Here is a 13878-nt window from a genome sequence, read left to right as displayed (position 1 = left end):
TTTTTATGATTGAAATTGAGAGAATTTATTAATTCAATATTGAAGATGTAAAACATGATGGTGTAATTCTTTGGTGATAATACTGTTTGTATGCGTAGGTAAGTTTGGCTTGCGAAATTATTTAAAGAGGATTTAGTAATAATCAGAAGGTGAATTAATTATGGAGTATAAGGCGTGATTACTTAATCTTTTATAGTTTACTGTGACAAATTAAAAAATTGCAACTTATATTATGTAATAAAGAAAACATTTTTTTTCAGTTTTGACACAGTGCTTTCTACAAAAACTCTTCCATTAGACTTTCGAAATTTTCATAAAGGTTTTATTTCAAATTGTATGCTTTGTACTTATTAAATTATAATTTCGTTTAAAAACGTTAAATAAATTAATATTATTATATAAAGTACCTAGTCATTTCACTGCACGCAGTGAAGAAAGAGCCTCTTAAACTCTTAATAAAATCAATCATCCAGTCTAAAATATTTCGATAGAATGAGTCCCCATTATTCAAATACACTTACCATTAGTACACGACAAATACAATTAGATCCGAAATATTATCAAATTATAACAAATATTTTTGTTATAAAAAGAAACATCATCAACAACAACAACAACAACAACAACAATAATAATAATAATGGTAATATATACAAAATGATATAAAAATAAAATTCATTTAGATTTTTTATTACCACGATACTCATATCGCTACGCTATCTGAGTAGTTAAATTGGTTTCTCAATGTTAATTTGGCAAGCAATAGTTCAATATCAGAACGCGAACCACAATGATCAAATCTGGAATTCACAATTTCACAGGAATTGAAAAGGCAATCTTCGTGGTGTTGATTCGTGAAATTACAATTTCCATTGGCCTTTCACTGTAACGATTTGCACACATATGTATGTATATAGATACTTACATACAGAATATTAACGATCTGCCTACACACATGATTACGAGTAATCACATAATAAAATATAATATTGGAATTTTCATTTACTATAATTTTCTGACAGTATCGCCGATGACTTTTAAATCGTTACTTTACTCTTTACTGCTACTGAGGTTTATCGCATGTTCATCTTTAATGAACAATTAATATTAATATTCCTCTTTTCGTGGGTAATTCACAAAGAAAACCTCCACGCAGAATGCATAACGGTTAAGATATTATTGATACACGTGAAAAATGAAATGGTTTATTCGACGGAAAATATTTTCGCCTATTTAACATTGAATTGCAATTAAACTGTATTATTTGAAAAAAGATCGAGAAATAAAAACAGTTGTTACTCGAGACATAGTTACGAGCTCTTAAGTTGAAATTTATGTATTTTTCATTGGTATTATTTATTCAATTTATGACCGGTTGCGTGTCACGCTTTAGATTTTAGGATTTCAATTTCGCATACTATATCGAACTTGATTGATCGTAAATTCAAGTGTAATCGCGAAAGTGGATATGAAAGAGTAACTTTTATTCCGAAAACCGGAACGTCAGCGCAAGAAGAGAGCCAATGGAAAACGGGGTGGAACTGCTTGCTGGATTCGAAGTGGAAAGGTAGTAGGCTTACGATTTTACGACTCAAATATTCTCTAGGTTCGCTATACATGTCGGATTCTAGACTTTCGTAAACATTGTAAACGTTCAACACAAAATTTCTTATCAAACGTGAACTGATAAACGTTCGCTGTTTATACATAAACTCTTGTAGTTTTAATATAATCGCTTATCATTAACGTGTATCGCGTGCAGATTATCAAAGTTTCTAATTGAAGACAGGTATAAAGTACTTGATTAAAGTAACGAAATTCAAGTTGTTTAGTGCATAACATGTATTACCTGGTTTGCTACAACAGTTTCGAGAAAGAATGAGAAAAATTACAAACAAGTTTGCACTAACGGTTTCATGGTTTTTCAAAATATTTTTTGTCAACATTAATATATTTTTCATTGTATTGTGACGGCACATTCTAAATTTAAAAATGTAAAGCTTTGCGAAAATGACAGACAACTGTATGACAGCGGATTCTCGAAACATTTGCAGCAACCTATGGATATAACAAGCATTGTTCACTTGGAATAAAAAATTTGTATATGTACATTCAATTAATACTATAAACGAAACAATACACTCGAAGTATCGCCAATTACAGTAAAAACTGGAATTTTTACAATAGAATTTAACAATGGAGTTAGTAAACATCCCGTCTAATATTAAGTATAATGCAACATAATGTAAATGATTAAAAAAGCAACTAATTAATGGAATTTCTAAATACTAACCATATATTGCGCCCGAGAATCATTATTACAATGTCTAGTAAATTAATAAACGCACAAAGAAATAGTTATAATCACGTCAGATTTCGAGTGATTTAGACATGTAATGCTATTTTAAAATAGAATAACTTTCTGTCATCAATCGATCAATTTCGATTGATTCGAAGAAAACCCCCGTCCATTTAAATAACTCTCGCGGTGGGAAAGGTTGCTAATGGGCCCGAGTATTTTGAAATTCGCCAGAAATGACCTTTATGTAACATGCAAAGGTCACCGGAGTCTTTCCAAGTTCTCGAATTTTCTAATCGACCTTCGAGATTTGAAAGAGCTGGCTATAGCCAGGGAAAAGAGAACTCGATCGACTGAAAGTGCAACGTATCGACAGCGGTAATTCTGTCGTACGTGGCTACGAATCCAGTTATCCACAGTTCTCAGGTGGTTCTAATTGGCTTGCAGGAGAATAACGATGCGACACGTAACGAGTACTGCTCACGTGAGAAGATGGTAACGCTGGTTGGCTTGCACTCGACGCGCAATGCGCGATGAATTCCATGCACGCACACGATAATGCGGCCCGGTGTACGGTACTCCGAGTTTGTCCTGAACTTTAGCAGGACACAGTCCTTGAATCGAGCTACAGCGACGCAACGCTGAACGCGATGCACCGTTGACCACCGCGAGCGGCCCACCACCGGAAAAGTCATTGTGATAGACGACGCTGTCCTTTCTTTCTCTCCGCTGAACCCCGCAGCGGTTGCCTCCGATAAACTTCCTTCGATTCCCACGTAGTGAAAACTTATTGACTCGCCTATCGGCTTCTATTCTCGTACAGGATTTTCCGCTAATTGGTTCAACATGCTATTGTAATGATTACTTTTGTATAAAGACAACTGTTATGACACTGGTAATTACTCGTATTTCTCGTTTACGAGCATGACGTGTTATGAATTATTTAGGGATGTCATTAGTCATGCTTGATTAACGCATTGATCGCCCAATCGGCACTCATCAAATTACTCATAAAGTCACAACAATTTTCTTAATTAAATGGAAACTGAAAAGTCTAGATTTTTCACAGTGGTTGTTGGTTTAAGTTAACAGTTTTAACCCCGCTGCGTCTCATAGATCCAAGATAGTTTGGTTCATTTGATATGTCACTAAGGAAGTTAATTGTTATGTCTATACATGAAACTATGCCATCCAAATTCGAATGATGCAGCAATCAACGTGTTAAAAGATATTAAGATTTTTTTACTGATACAATAGTATACACTAACGCTTAAAATTAACATCCCTTTTAATTGTTTATGCATGTTAGAAAATGAAATATACAAATAAGGTTATTTGTTATCTTTCGTACTTTATAAATTTATCAAACGTTTATTTTGTTTACATTTTTTATGTTTCTTTATTTTAACTAACATTTTATGTTTCACTCATGTTTCTGTTTAATTTATACGCTGCTATTAATAACTGTGCAAAATGTAGGATTTTCTTTATGATGTAAAGTAATTATGATTCAATAATTGTAATCTTCCTATTTTCAGACAGTTGTACATACCAAATTGAGGTATACTTATAAAAAATTGAAAATTTATTCACATATTTTCCATAAAAACTGCATATTTATTATGTTCTAATTAAATTTTGTAAATCTAATAAATAACTACACAGACTATTTACGTAATTTTAAATAAATTATTAAAATTAATATTAATTATATATACTAAGCGATATGGATATATACTTTAAAATAAGTCAGTGGGTCACGAACATACACAAAGACAACGTTGAAATTAATTCCTGTGCAAATAAATGTTACCTATAATGATTTCACCAAGTTTGATTTACAACAGTAACATGATGTAATAAAGTACAGTTCCATATTAATAATTTTACATTACGTAAAGAAAAATATCTTAACCCTGCACCTTTTTGTATTCATGTCAATAAACGTCATCATATATTAAATTAAACTATGTATTGTACTCCTTTAAAAATTAAATTATCCTTGAAATATCTATCTGGTTTCATTTGCAAGAAAAACTATTTACGTTGCTTAATGTTCCTTTCGATTTGTAAAACTTTGCGTTCGTTACAAGATATTTCATCGCGGCTAATTAAATCGGACATACTACCAAGTACTTTACACGGAAAACATTGTTACCGACGCAGTTCATTGTTTAGTTCAGTTCAGTTTTATTGCGTCCACCTTATAATTACTGTGACACAGTACCAGCATTACACATTATTTATTAATTGCATGATATACGCATAGAAGGTGGTCACGAGACTTACTCAGGCCATTTATAAGTGCCTTGCACTTTTGTGAAACAGATCTTGAGTCTAGAACCTAGAATGTAATGTATCGAACATTGTTCGAAACTCGTACTGCTCACAAACATGAATTTTATATAAAAATTGCACTTGTTCAGTTTATTTCCTTTATCTGCAGGTGATATAATTATTTTCAAACGTTAGCAGTTTTATGTTAATTGCAAAAGAAAATTAATTTCTAGTGGTGTCGCAGCGGGAATGCCAAGCTCTTATCGTAAAATTTTCTTGTTCGCGTATTATAGCTTGAAATATGACACACTTAACAGTGTGCACAATGCCATTATTCGCGCGTGTAAGTAAAGAAAGAATTTAGTTACGTAATTTTTCTATATTTATTTAGGAATTAAGATTTTTATGAGTATTTTTGTCATTTTCTTAATTACAAAACTTATTGCTAATCATTCAATGGAACATTTGCTGTTTTTAATATGTACAAATATATATTGAATTTAATATAGCGAATAGTCTAATAAAAGTTACAGTATTATAGCTTTCTCTTCGAGGTATTTATGGAATATTGAACTGCAGTATTTGGTATTTCTAATAATTAACCTTTTTGCTCACATATTATGTATTCCGATGAATGTTTCATTTTACTTAGGCTTCGTAGAATTTGTTCAACTTTCTTAGTTTCCCGGAAAACGTTCATTTTTTGGTTCGCCACGAGGTGCTCACTTTTCTTTGTTATTCCTGATTCATATTTGTAGTCAGAAAGTGAGAGCAAAAACATTTATGCTTCAACAATGGTTTCGTTCTGCTTTAGCTAGTTTGAAATTTGACGATTCACTGGCCAAGCGTGGTTTCCTTTCCTGTTAAAATGGTCATAATTAATATATTCAATTATTTACTAAGTATCATTTATTTTTACCATTTGAAACTCTACATTACATTTCAATATCATATTATAAATGAATACTATTTATTAATCTATTAATGTATATACCTATGAGCAGGAATAATTGTCCCATTTAATAATGTAATCTTTTAAAATCGATAAGAACTGAATTATATACAATTGTAAGTACATGGTTAATTTACTAAATTTTTGTGGTGTGTTATTGATAATATAATAGTAACATAGTCGGTACGAAAAGGTTATACATTTTACGAAAAGCACTTTGATTGTATGTAAAGAACCATATTAACCATAGGAAGACCAAGCTTCGACATTGACCAAGCTTTAGACATTGAACCCAAAATGAAACATAGAGAAACTGACATTTATATAGAAATTCCTACCCTTTATGTTCTCTGTTTTCATATGGAATATATTATGTATGAAACTAACATATGTAAACAGAATATCTGTATTTTATAAATGTTCGAAATGATGGCCGTCTACGTCGATACATTGCTGTAATCGGGCTCTGAAGGAATGTCGAACTCTGACAAGTACATGCTAGGTGATATTCGCACATGCTGTGATGATACGCCGATGCATATCTTCAACTGTTGTTGAAGTCTCGTAATTATAGTGAGTAATTATAGTCAGAAATCTTAATGAAAGGGACTATCATTGTAGGTGTTTAAAAAAGGGTGGTTCCGTATAAAAAAAATCAAAGTGACGGAGCAACCGTCATGTTGATACCACATTATTGTTTCTTTCAGTAATGAAATGATGTTGAACTGTGGAAATCATAGACAATAGCACAAAGTAAGAGTACGTGACATACTGATAAACATTGTCAGATAAACACTGCCATCTTTGCGAATAGACACTATTAACTATCAAGTTTAGGACATATAAAGGTTAACAATTTTATAATCAGAATTTGATACTCTATCAATCTATAGTTAAAAAAGTAGGTCATTCCTTTTAAAAAAAATCAAGGTGACCTTGAAATCTCTAAAAAAAAAAAATGACAGAAAAACAAAAATCTTTTTGGTATCATGTAAGCTCCATTAAATCATTCAACTTTATCCTTAAGACATTTGACGTATCTTTAAAAGCAACAAAGATATTTCATGTGGCAACGTCAGGAGACACCCTGTATATATATTTTATTAATATTCTATAATATATTCTATAATGTATACAATATATATCAATTAAACACATTGGAGTTGACAATATGGGTTTAATAACATAAATAAGTTCGATGTTATTCAATATTCTTTCTATTATTACTTTCACAAAGTGCCGAATTTAATCTGACTAGAAGTGACTTCTTGTCAATCAAACTTATACGTATTTCTTAAAAGTTTTAACTAAATTCTTGAACTTATAACACGTTTATATTCATAACCGAACTTAGTCATGTTGTAACCCAGTACTACACCTAATAATGCATTGCAAAGTCAATTAAAAAATATGAAATAGTACAACTTTCTATTGGAAAGGGTAATATAAACATACTTCGGAATAAATGAAAGCTAATATAATGAACCTTTACTATTACAAGAATGACCATAAAACGATATTCATATAAAACTGTAAAGAAGAAGTATAATCACAAGGGACCGAATGTAATTAAATGCATCTAAAAACTGTTTCGTGGCGTACAAAATATGCAAATAAAACAAAACCGTAACTCATGGTAATAGTAAAATAGAAATAATAATACAACTTGAAGCTCACTGATTGTAAGCATTAGTACTAGTTTCCGTTGTTGGTTGACTGATTTAATTATCTGAGCAAAAAGTTACTAATTACTTAAACGGTTTCAATAATAGGCTGTTATGTAACATTTTTATAAAGATAAATAGAGAGTAAATGAAAGTGCGTGAAGATATTTTTGCTGTATAACATGTAAAATGTAAAAAATGTGAATAGCTTCATCTAATAAAGAAAAATATTTAATAAAAGCAGTTAGAAGAAAATGTTTATAACCTTTAACCTTCAAACATTGAGGTCTTCAATTAGCAGCTTTACTGTCATTGTTTCCGAAGGAAAATAATTCATAAAATTAATATGTATTACATAAGTAGGTATATTAGAATTTCTTTTATTGTCGTGATTTGACTGTTTTCTTAATGTGTCCCATATACCTTAAACGGTTTAATGCATTATAGAATATTAACTTTGAAATTTTTGTATCATACTGGATGAGCTGCATGTTTCTTCGTGAAACAATCATTTTTCTTGGTATAGTTCTTGTTAAAAAATGAGGAAGCTATTATAATGAAAGAAATATAATATAAAACAAATATAGTAATAACAGTAACCTCATTCTTCTATAAAACTATGCACCAATTTGAAATCAATAAAAGTTTGTACATGATCCTGTACCTCCCATTAAAAAGTCTGAATTTTCTTCTGATCGAATAAATGATCCCATTTCTAAGGTTATATTACCATATCAATAATTCTATATCTCACCTTACACGAAATTTCAAGAAAGTCCGATAAAAGGTGATTTACTGGAATCCATTTGTATATCGAAGTGAAATATTGCATTTCTATAGCATAAGTATTCTTAGGGCAGTTTACCTTTACCATGCAAATAGCTTAAACCTATACACGCTTGGTCCAAAGACCAATCTAATCGTGGAAACAATCTTATCACCTCCGAATGAATAGAAATGTTTATACTCGTTTACAAATGCTGACTGCAAACACCAATTCTGTCAGCATTAAATTCAATTTATCATGACAGAGAGTCAAAGTAATGACATGATAACGCTACAGGGTGCCATTTCTACGTCACCGATCATGCAATTACCAATAGTTGTTCGGTAGCTCGTGCTCGCTTTATACCGGTTACGCCTGTTTGCGGGAGAACCTCACGGAAGAACAAAACAAGCGTCATAACCGCGTCTGCAGAATCCGCACAGACGCCTAAAACACGGTACAATTTCCCAGAATTCCCTGGTCACGTTTGATGTCACTGCGCTCCGGTTTTTTGATTTAGCAACATCGAGCACGCTGTTTTTTATTCCTGAAACGCGTGCCCATTATTTCGAAAGCAACCCGAGTTTCTGCGGCGATAGAACGACCCAACTTTTTCTTCTATGGACACTTCCGACAGTCACTGCTTGGTGCAACGTATAAAGTTCACAACATAGGAAAAACAATGTAATTACAGTGTATTTATTGTAGTCTACTCACAGTATATTGGCATGTGTTTATTCGTCATTATCTTGTTAAGTAACATTAACACTCAGGCAACCGCCCAAGAAGAACTGTAGCCACAACTCTTTTCATTAACTTTAATTGAACTCATTTAACTGATTTCGTTAAAAAGTTTGTTTTACAAAAGTAAGGAAAGTGTTTGATGGATTGGCAATAATCCCAGTTCAAGACTTACTAAATGACAAAAGAAAAATTAAACAAAATGAAAGGCAATGCGTTGCTAAAGGATAAGTGGGAGATCTCCCCATTCGGTTGGCTGTATTAAATAATTACGTGTTTATATGATATTACCTTGTTAAGTAATATTAAGCAAAAACTAAGCTAGCACAAATGGTAAGAGGTACAATACATTAACGGTAAATGTACGTATTTCTAGTTATTCTTAAATTGTTATTTGATAATTTTTTGTTACGTTCTGTTGTACGATGTTTTATGGCCAGAATTTGTGATGATTAGTATGAAAGCAGTCAAAATATCGAACTTGTTGAAGTGTTTATTAGAAAGGAAAACAACACGGTTCACTGAATCCCCAGTACGATAATATTTTCTGTACATAGATCGGTAAAAGATCTATCTTTTTATAACATCAGCTGATGTATAAATATTCATGTGTTCTAATAAGATCGATCAATGGAGTTTTTTATTGGTGAGTTTATAAACGATCACAGTCTAGGACATGAATAAATTTAGAAGAAATTAAAAATCACAAGAGCCTAATGAAAAAAAAGATATTACTGAAATTACTATTAAGTGAATTAAAAATCAGCCGTTTCAAATTGAAATGTTGAGGAATGCTAGATAAAAAGGTTTAACTACCCGTGCAACTTGTAAATGTCTCGTCAAGGAACTCGTAAGATAGAAGGTTACCAATACTACCCATCGTAAAAGCTATACACTAATTGTCTTATTAATAGTCATTCCACTAAGAAAGGTATGAATCTACGGAAAAATAAATTGAACATAAAAAATTAAATTTTTTCATTTGGTAACTCATTTCCGAGAACATCACATGAGTATAAGTGGAGCATCTACTGTAAAATTGTCTTACTTGAGCTATCACTTATAAATATAATTATTAAATATATTACTAAATATAAAAAAATTAATTTGAATATAATTCATTAACTCTTAACCAAGTATAAGTGTTTTAGATAAATTTACAAACAGGATGTTATCGAAGATAAGGTTTTAGACAAAACAATTTTATTGTACATTCATTTCTTAATCTTTTACAATACTTAGAAAAAATTGTCGATTGTACTGCTGATATAAACGCTATTCTACTTTTGTCTATAAATGAATCTTAACTGAACAAATTTTATTTTACGTTTCCGACTAATCTTGTCACGTGGTTACACTATTCCCGACGTATTTACAGAACACCCGATATAACAACGTCGTATGATCAACCAGTCGACAACCTTTCCTGATAGAAAGATATTCTTAGCAACAAGAAGCGTTTCGTAGTAGAGCAGAATCGAAGGTATAGCAGACAGTCTCAGCTAACTCGGCGAATCTCGTAAAACCGTCGCGGCTTTGGGTTTCGCCTCTGCGCGTCGTAAGTACGGTGTTTCACAAATTCAACCACAGTTTGGCTAACGATTGAATTTCACTGCAACTTCTTGTTGGTTCGCGTGAGTCATTCGTATCGCGGCGAATTTTTAGAAACTTGGAAACAACGAAGAATGTGACCTGCATTGTGAGAATGAATTTTTGCTGTGGTATAAACTATTTCTTTTCCATGCAACATAAAACGTTAAACGCAGACGTGCCGATCGTACTTAAAATTACGATGACATTTATTCATTTAGCATTAACATTCGGATTACTTTACAATGGACAGTTTCATGGATCTAATAATCAAAATTATCGAGTAAAACTTGCATATTTTGTTATTGCACATTATAAACTCGCATGAAACCAATCGAATTTCTTAATTCACCGATTATCGAACGGCGAAACGTACGACAAATAACAAGTGAAACTTATTAACTATGGATTAGAAATGAATTTATTACGGCTCACTGCGTCTCAATGACTGAAACTTCATTTTTTTTTTTAAATAAGAAAATTGATTAATCGATGACCCAGCTCCGCTGGCGGGCTGCTTGCCGAGAGAAATACTTTCGGTAACAGTGAGGCCGGCTGACACGTGCTGAAACGTCACGTGCAGCTCACGCTTCAACTTCGGTGAAGGGTTTGACCGGCCGCGCCAGCATTGATGTCCTCGCGCTGAAAATATAATCGTGCTATCTAATGTAATTTTCGCTGTCAGACGCAATGCGCAGGCCATATAGGCGGCGTATAATTAGGTAGCCGTCGCGCGCGAGATCGATATAATTATAAACGAAAATGGTACCACGCACCTGATTTTAAAATGATCGTATCGGAGGGCTCATTTACATAAATGCTCGTGCACTTCGTATCACTTTGCTACTTGTTGGCGAATAATGTGACACGATTGCCGTTTAACGCGAGATTTTTAAAAAGTCGATGATACAATCGATCGTCGTCACGCGATAAACTAAGACGCGTGTCTGCTTACACCCTCTACCTTGTCTGTTGCCACGTATTGAGTTGTAGGACTTCCCACTCAATAGCAGAAGACGTTCATTATAACCTAACCTAACTTACCCAGACATAACCTAACCAGACTTTCCACTCAATAACAGAAGACTCAAATATCTCGAACATTGTAATTGACTTATCGTTTAATACATTAACGACCACTTATGTCATGTACAGAATGATACAATTCTTTGTTCCGATTTTAAAATTAAGTTTTATGATTATAAGTATTTTGAATTAATCGAATGTCATTGGAATTTGTGAAATCCAGAAAAATCTAAAACCTAATCACTACGATGAATTTTAATTTCTCTGTTTATTGTTTATTAATATTATTATATATTTTAATTCTTGTTAGCTCAGGATAAAAAGTGTAATGTTCATTATCGAAAAATTATCGTGTTAAAATATATTTCTTATTAATTAAAGAAATGGATAATCTATCATTATTATTTTAACATTTTTTTAAGCATTTAACGAGACATTTCATAATTCAAAACACTGTTATATAGAATATGTAAATGGTGACGAATTTTACATTATATATATTTAAAATATCTTACGTGAATAATTTATTACAATAATAATATACATAATAATTCTCAATGTAAAATCCAAGAAACTTTAAATTCTTCTTTTCTGAATGTTCCAAAAAACAATTTAGAACGGATCAAACGTAAAAATATATAATGAATATTATAATGAATTATCCTATTTAACCAAGTGATTTTTACCTATTAAGCTGTATTATTATTTCCTATTAAAATTCACTTATATTTAGCAATGCATTTAATTGATTATTGTATTATATGTTCTCATGCCCTACTATTAATACTCATTTAATCCTTCTCATACACAGGAATAATTATACTACTGTTGAGAAAATCTCATTTTAAAGTGGACATAATTTATGCTTCATATACTTAATTACTAGAGAGGCTTACCTCATTCCTCTTAAATCTCTTAAGTGTTTTTTACCCAACTTTAATGTCCCATCACCTTTGAACGTAATAACACGCGGCTAGTAATCAGTACATATTCATCGGAAGCGGAAGATGATTTAATTGTCTTTCATACAGTCGAATCGATTATAGAGTAATTTTCTCACGCAACCTGTCGTGTAATTCCCTCATGTGCTCGTTCGCAAGACGTATGAGAACGATTTAACGAACCCTTTCAGCTCTGATCCGCAACTCGGTCTAATACGCAACGTCAACCGCCATTCCTGTCCAAGGCGTTATTGTTCGTGCTGTTTATCTACGTCGATTAACAATGCTTTTTTTCGAGCGATTTTACCCTCTTATGAAACCGAAAAGAAAATAAATTGGTAGTTTAGCGTCCTGCACGCAGCCCCCGGATTTGTCTCGCGTGTATAAACGCTTTTCACTTTGCTCGATCGGTTGACGCGATTACTCCTCGGGCAACGTTTAATTCGACTCTGATTTCGTTCCGAGCAATATTTTATCGTTCGACGACGTATCGAACAGACACGGATTCGAATCTGGATCACCGATAATTTTCCGTGGCCACTTGTCGACCGCCCGCCTATTGGAGATTTGCATTCCTTCACTCGAATTACTTTCGAAACGAATCTAAGAAGAATAGCTACGCACGGTTTCACCGCGAAAATTCGTGGCTCGCTTCCGGGTCGGCTGTGGTCCTCGAGTAATCAACATTCTGTGCCGAAAACCGCACGTTTACTTTTTAATTCCTTGCTCTATAATATCGTGTCAGACTCGTGGTGAAAATTTTCAAATGAATTTGATAAATCGAAATGTTATTTACTTTTTTTAAATATAAATTGCACATTACTTTTTTATTGTTGATGGTTAACCTCTGGAGTATGCGTAAACGTAGCATAGACGTCAAATTCTTTTCTTGCTCTAAGGAGTTATTAACGATAAACTATTTTTATCAAGCACAGTTGTGAAAGAAATTGTGGGAGTCCCAAGTTTCTAGCTTCTTTTTACGATTGGTCCACTTGATTTACTCCTAAGTATTTATATTTTAAACAAATTTCTCTATTAATAAGGATTAACACTACTGAATCATAAAATTTGTTTGGCTAGTGAATATTAAATTATTTATGTCAGTTAAGATTATTCTTATTTTAATTAAGAATTTTTTTAATGCAATAATGTGATACGAAATGACAATAGTAAATTGTTTATGTAAAAAATATTTAATCTGCTACAGGCGAACTGCTATTGAAGCAGTTACTTTTTACAGTTATTCTAATCTTAGTGTCAGCTTTTAAAAAAAGGAAAAATATGTACCATTATAATATTATATAATAAAATTTGTCTCTAATGTAAAAAAGTAAAGATTGAATTTAATGTTTCTTTTCACTTGGCAAATCGATGAACTGTTTAATCACGCAAATAATTGTAGTAATAATAACAATTATTTCAAGGACATTCTATTTTAAATATTTTACATGTGGTTGAACAAAATATACATCTATAGTAATACATTTTACGATGTCTATTTCAATTTATAATTTAAAAGGAATTTTAGAAAGCATAGTGTATTATTTTATCAGTTTTCTCTACTATTTGTTTTATGGAGTTAATCGATTTGGCAAGTAAGCCATTCATATATAACTATAGCT

General features: G+C 32.0%; 1 protein-coding gene across 5 annotated transcripts in view; it reads left to right on the top strand.

The window, feature by feature from the left end:
- LOC116430751 (uncharacterized) overlaps nt 1–13878 on the top strand; it is a 134329-nt gene that overhangs the window by 37705 nt on the left and 82746 nt on the right. The window contains exon 1 of one of the 5 annotated variants that reach the window (XM_076364335.1): nt 10316–10398. The exons of the other annotated variants lie outside the window; for them this stretch is intronic. The gene's annotated coding sequence lies outside the window, so the exon portion shown is untranslated. Of the gene's footprint in view, nt 1–10315; nt 10399–13878 lie in introns of those variants that run through there. 5 annotated transcript variants of the gene reach the window in all.

This window comes from Nomia melanderi, chromosome 2, assembly GCF_051020985.1.
Source record: "Nomia melanderi isolate GNS246 chromosome 2, iyNomMela1, whole genome shotgun sequence".
Taxonomy (NCBI): Eukaryota; Metazoa; Arthropoda; class Insecta; order Hymenoptera; family Halictidae; genus Nomia; species Nomia melanderi.
Note: the sequence above shows the minus strand (reverse complement) of the source record. Positions and strands in the feature narration are given on the sequence as shown.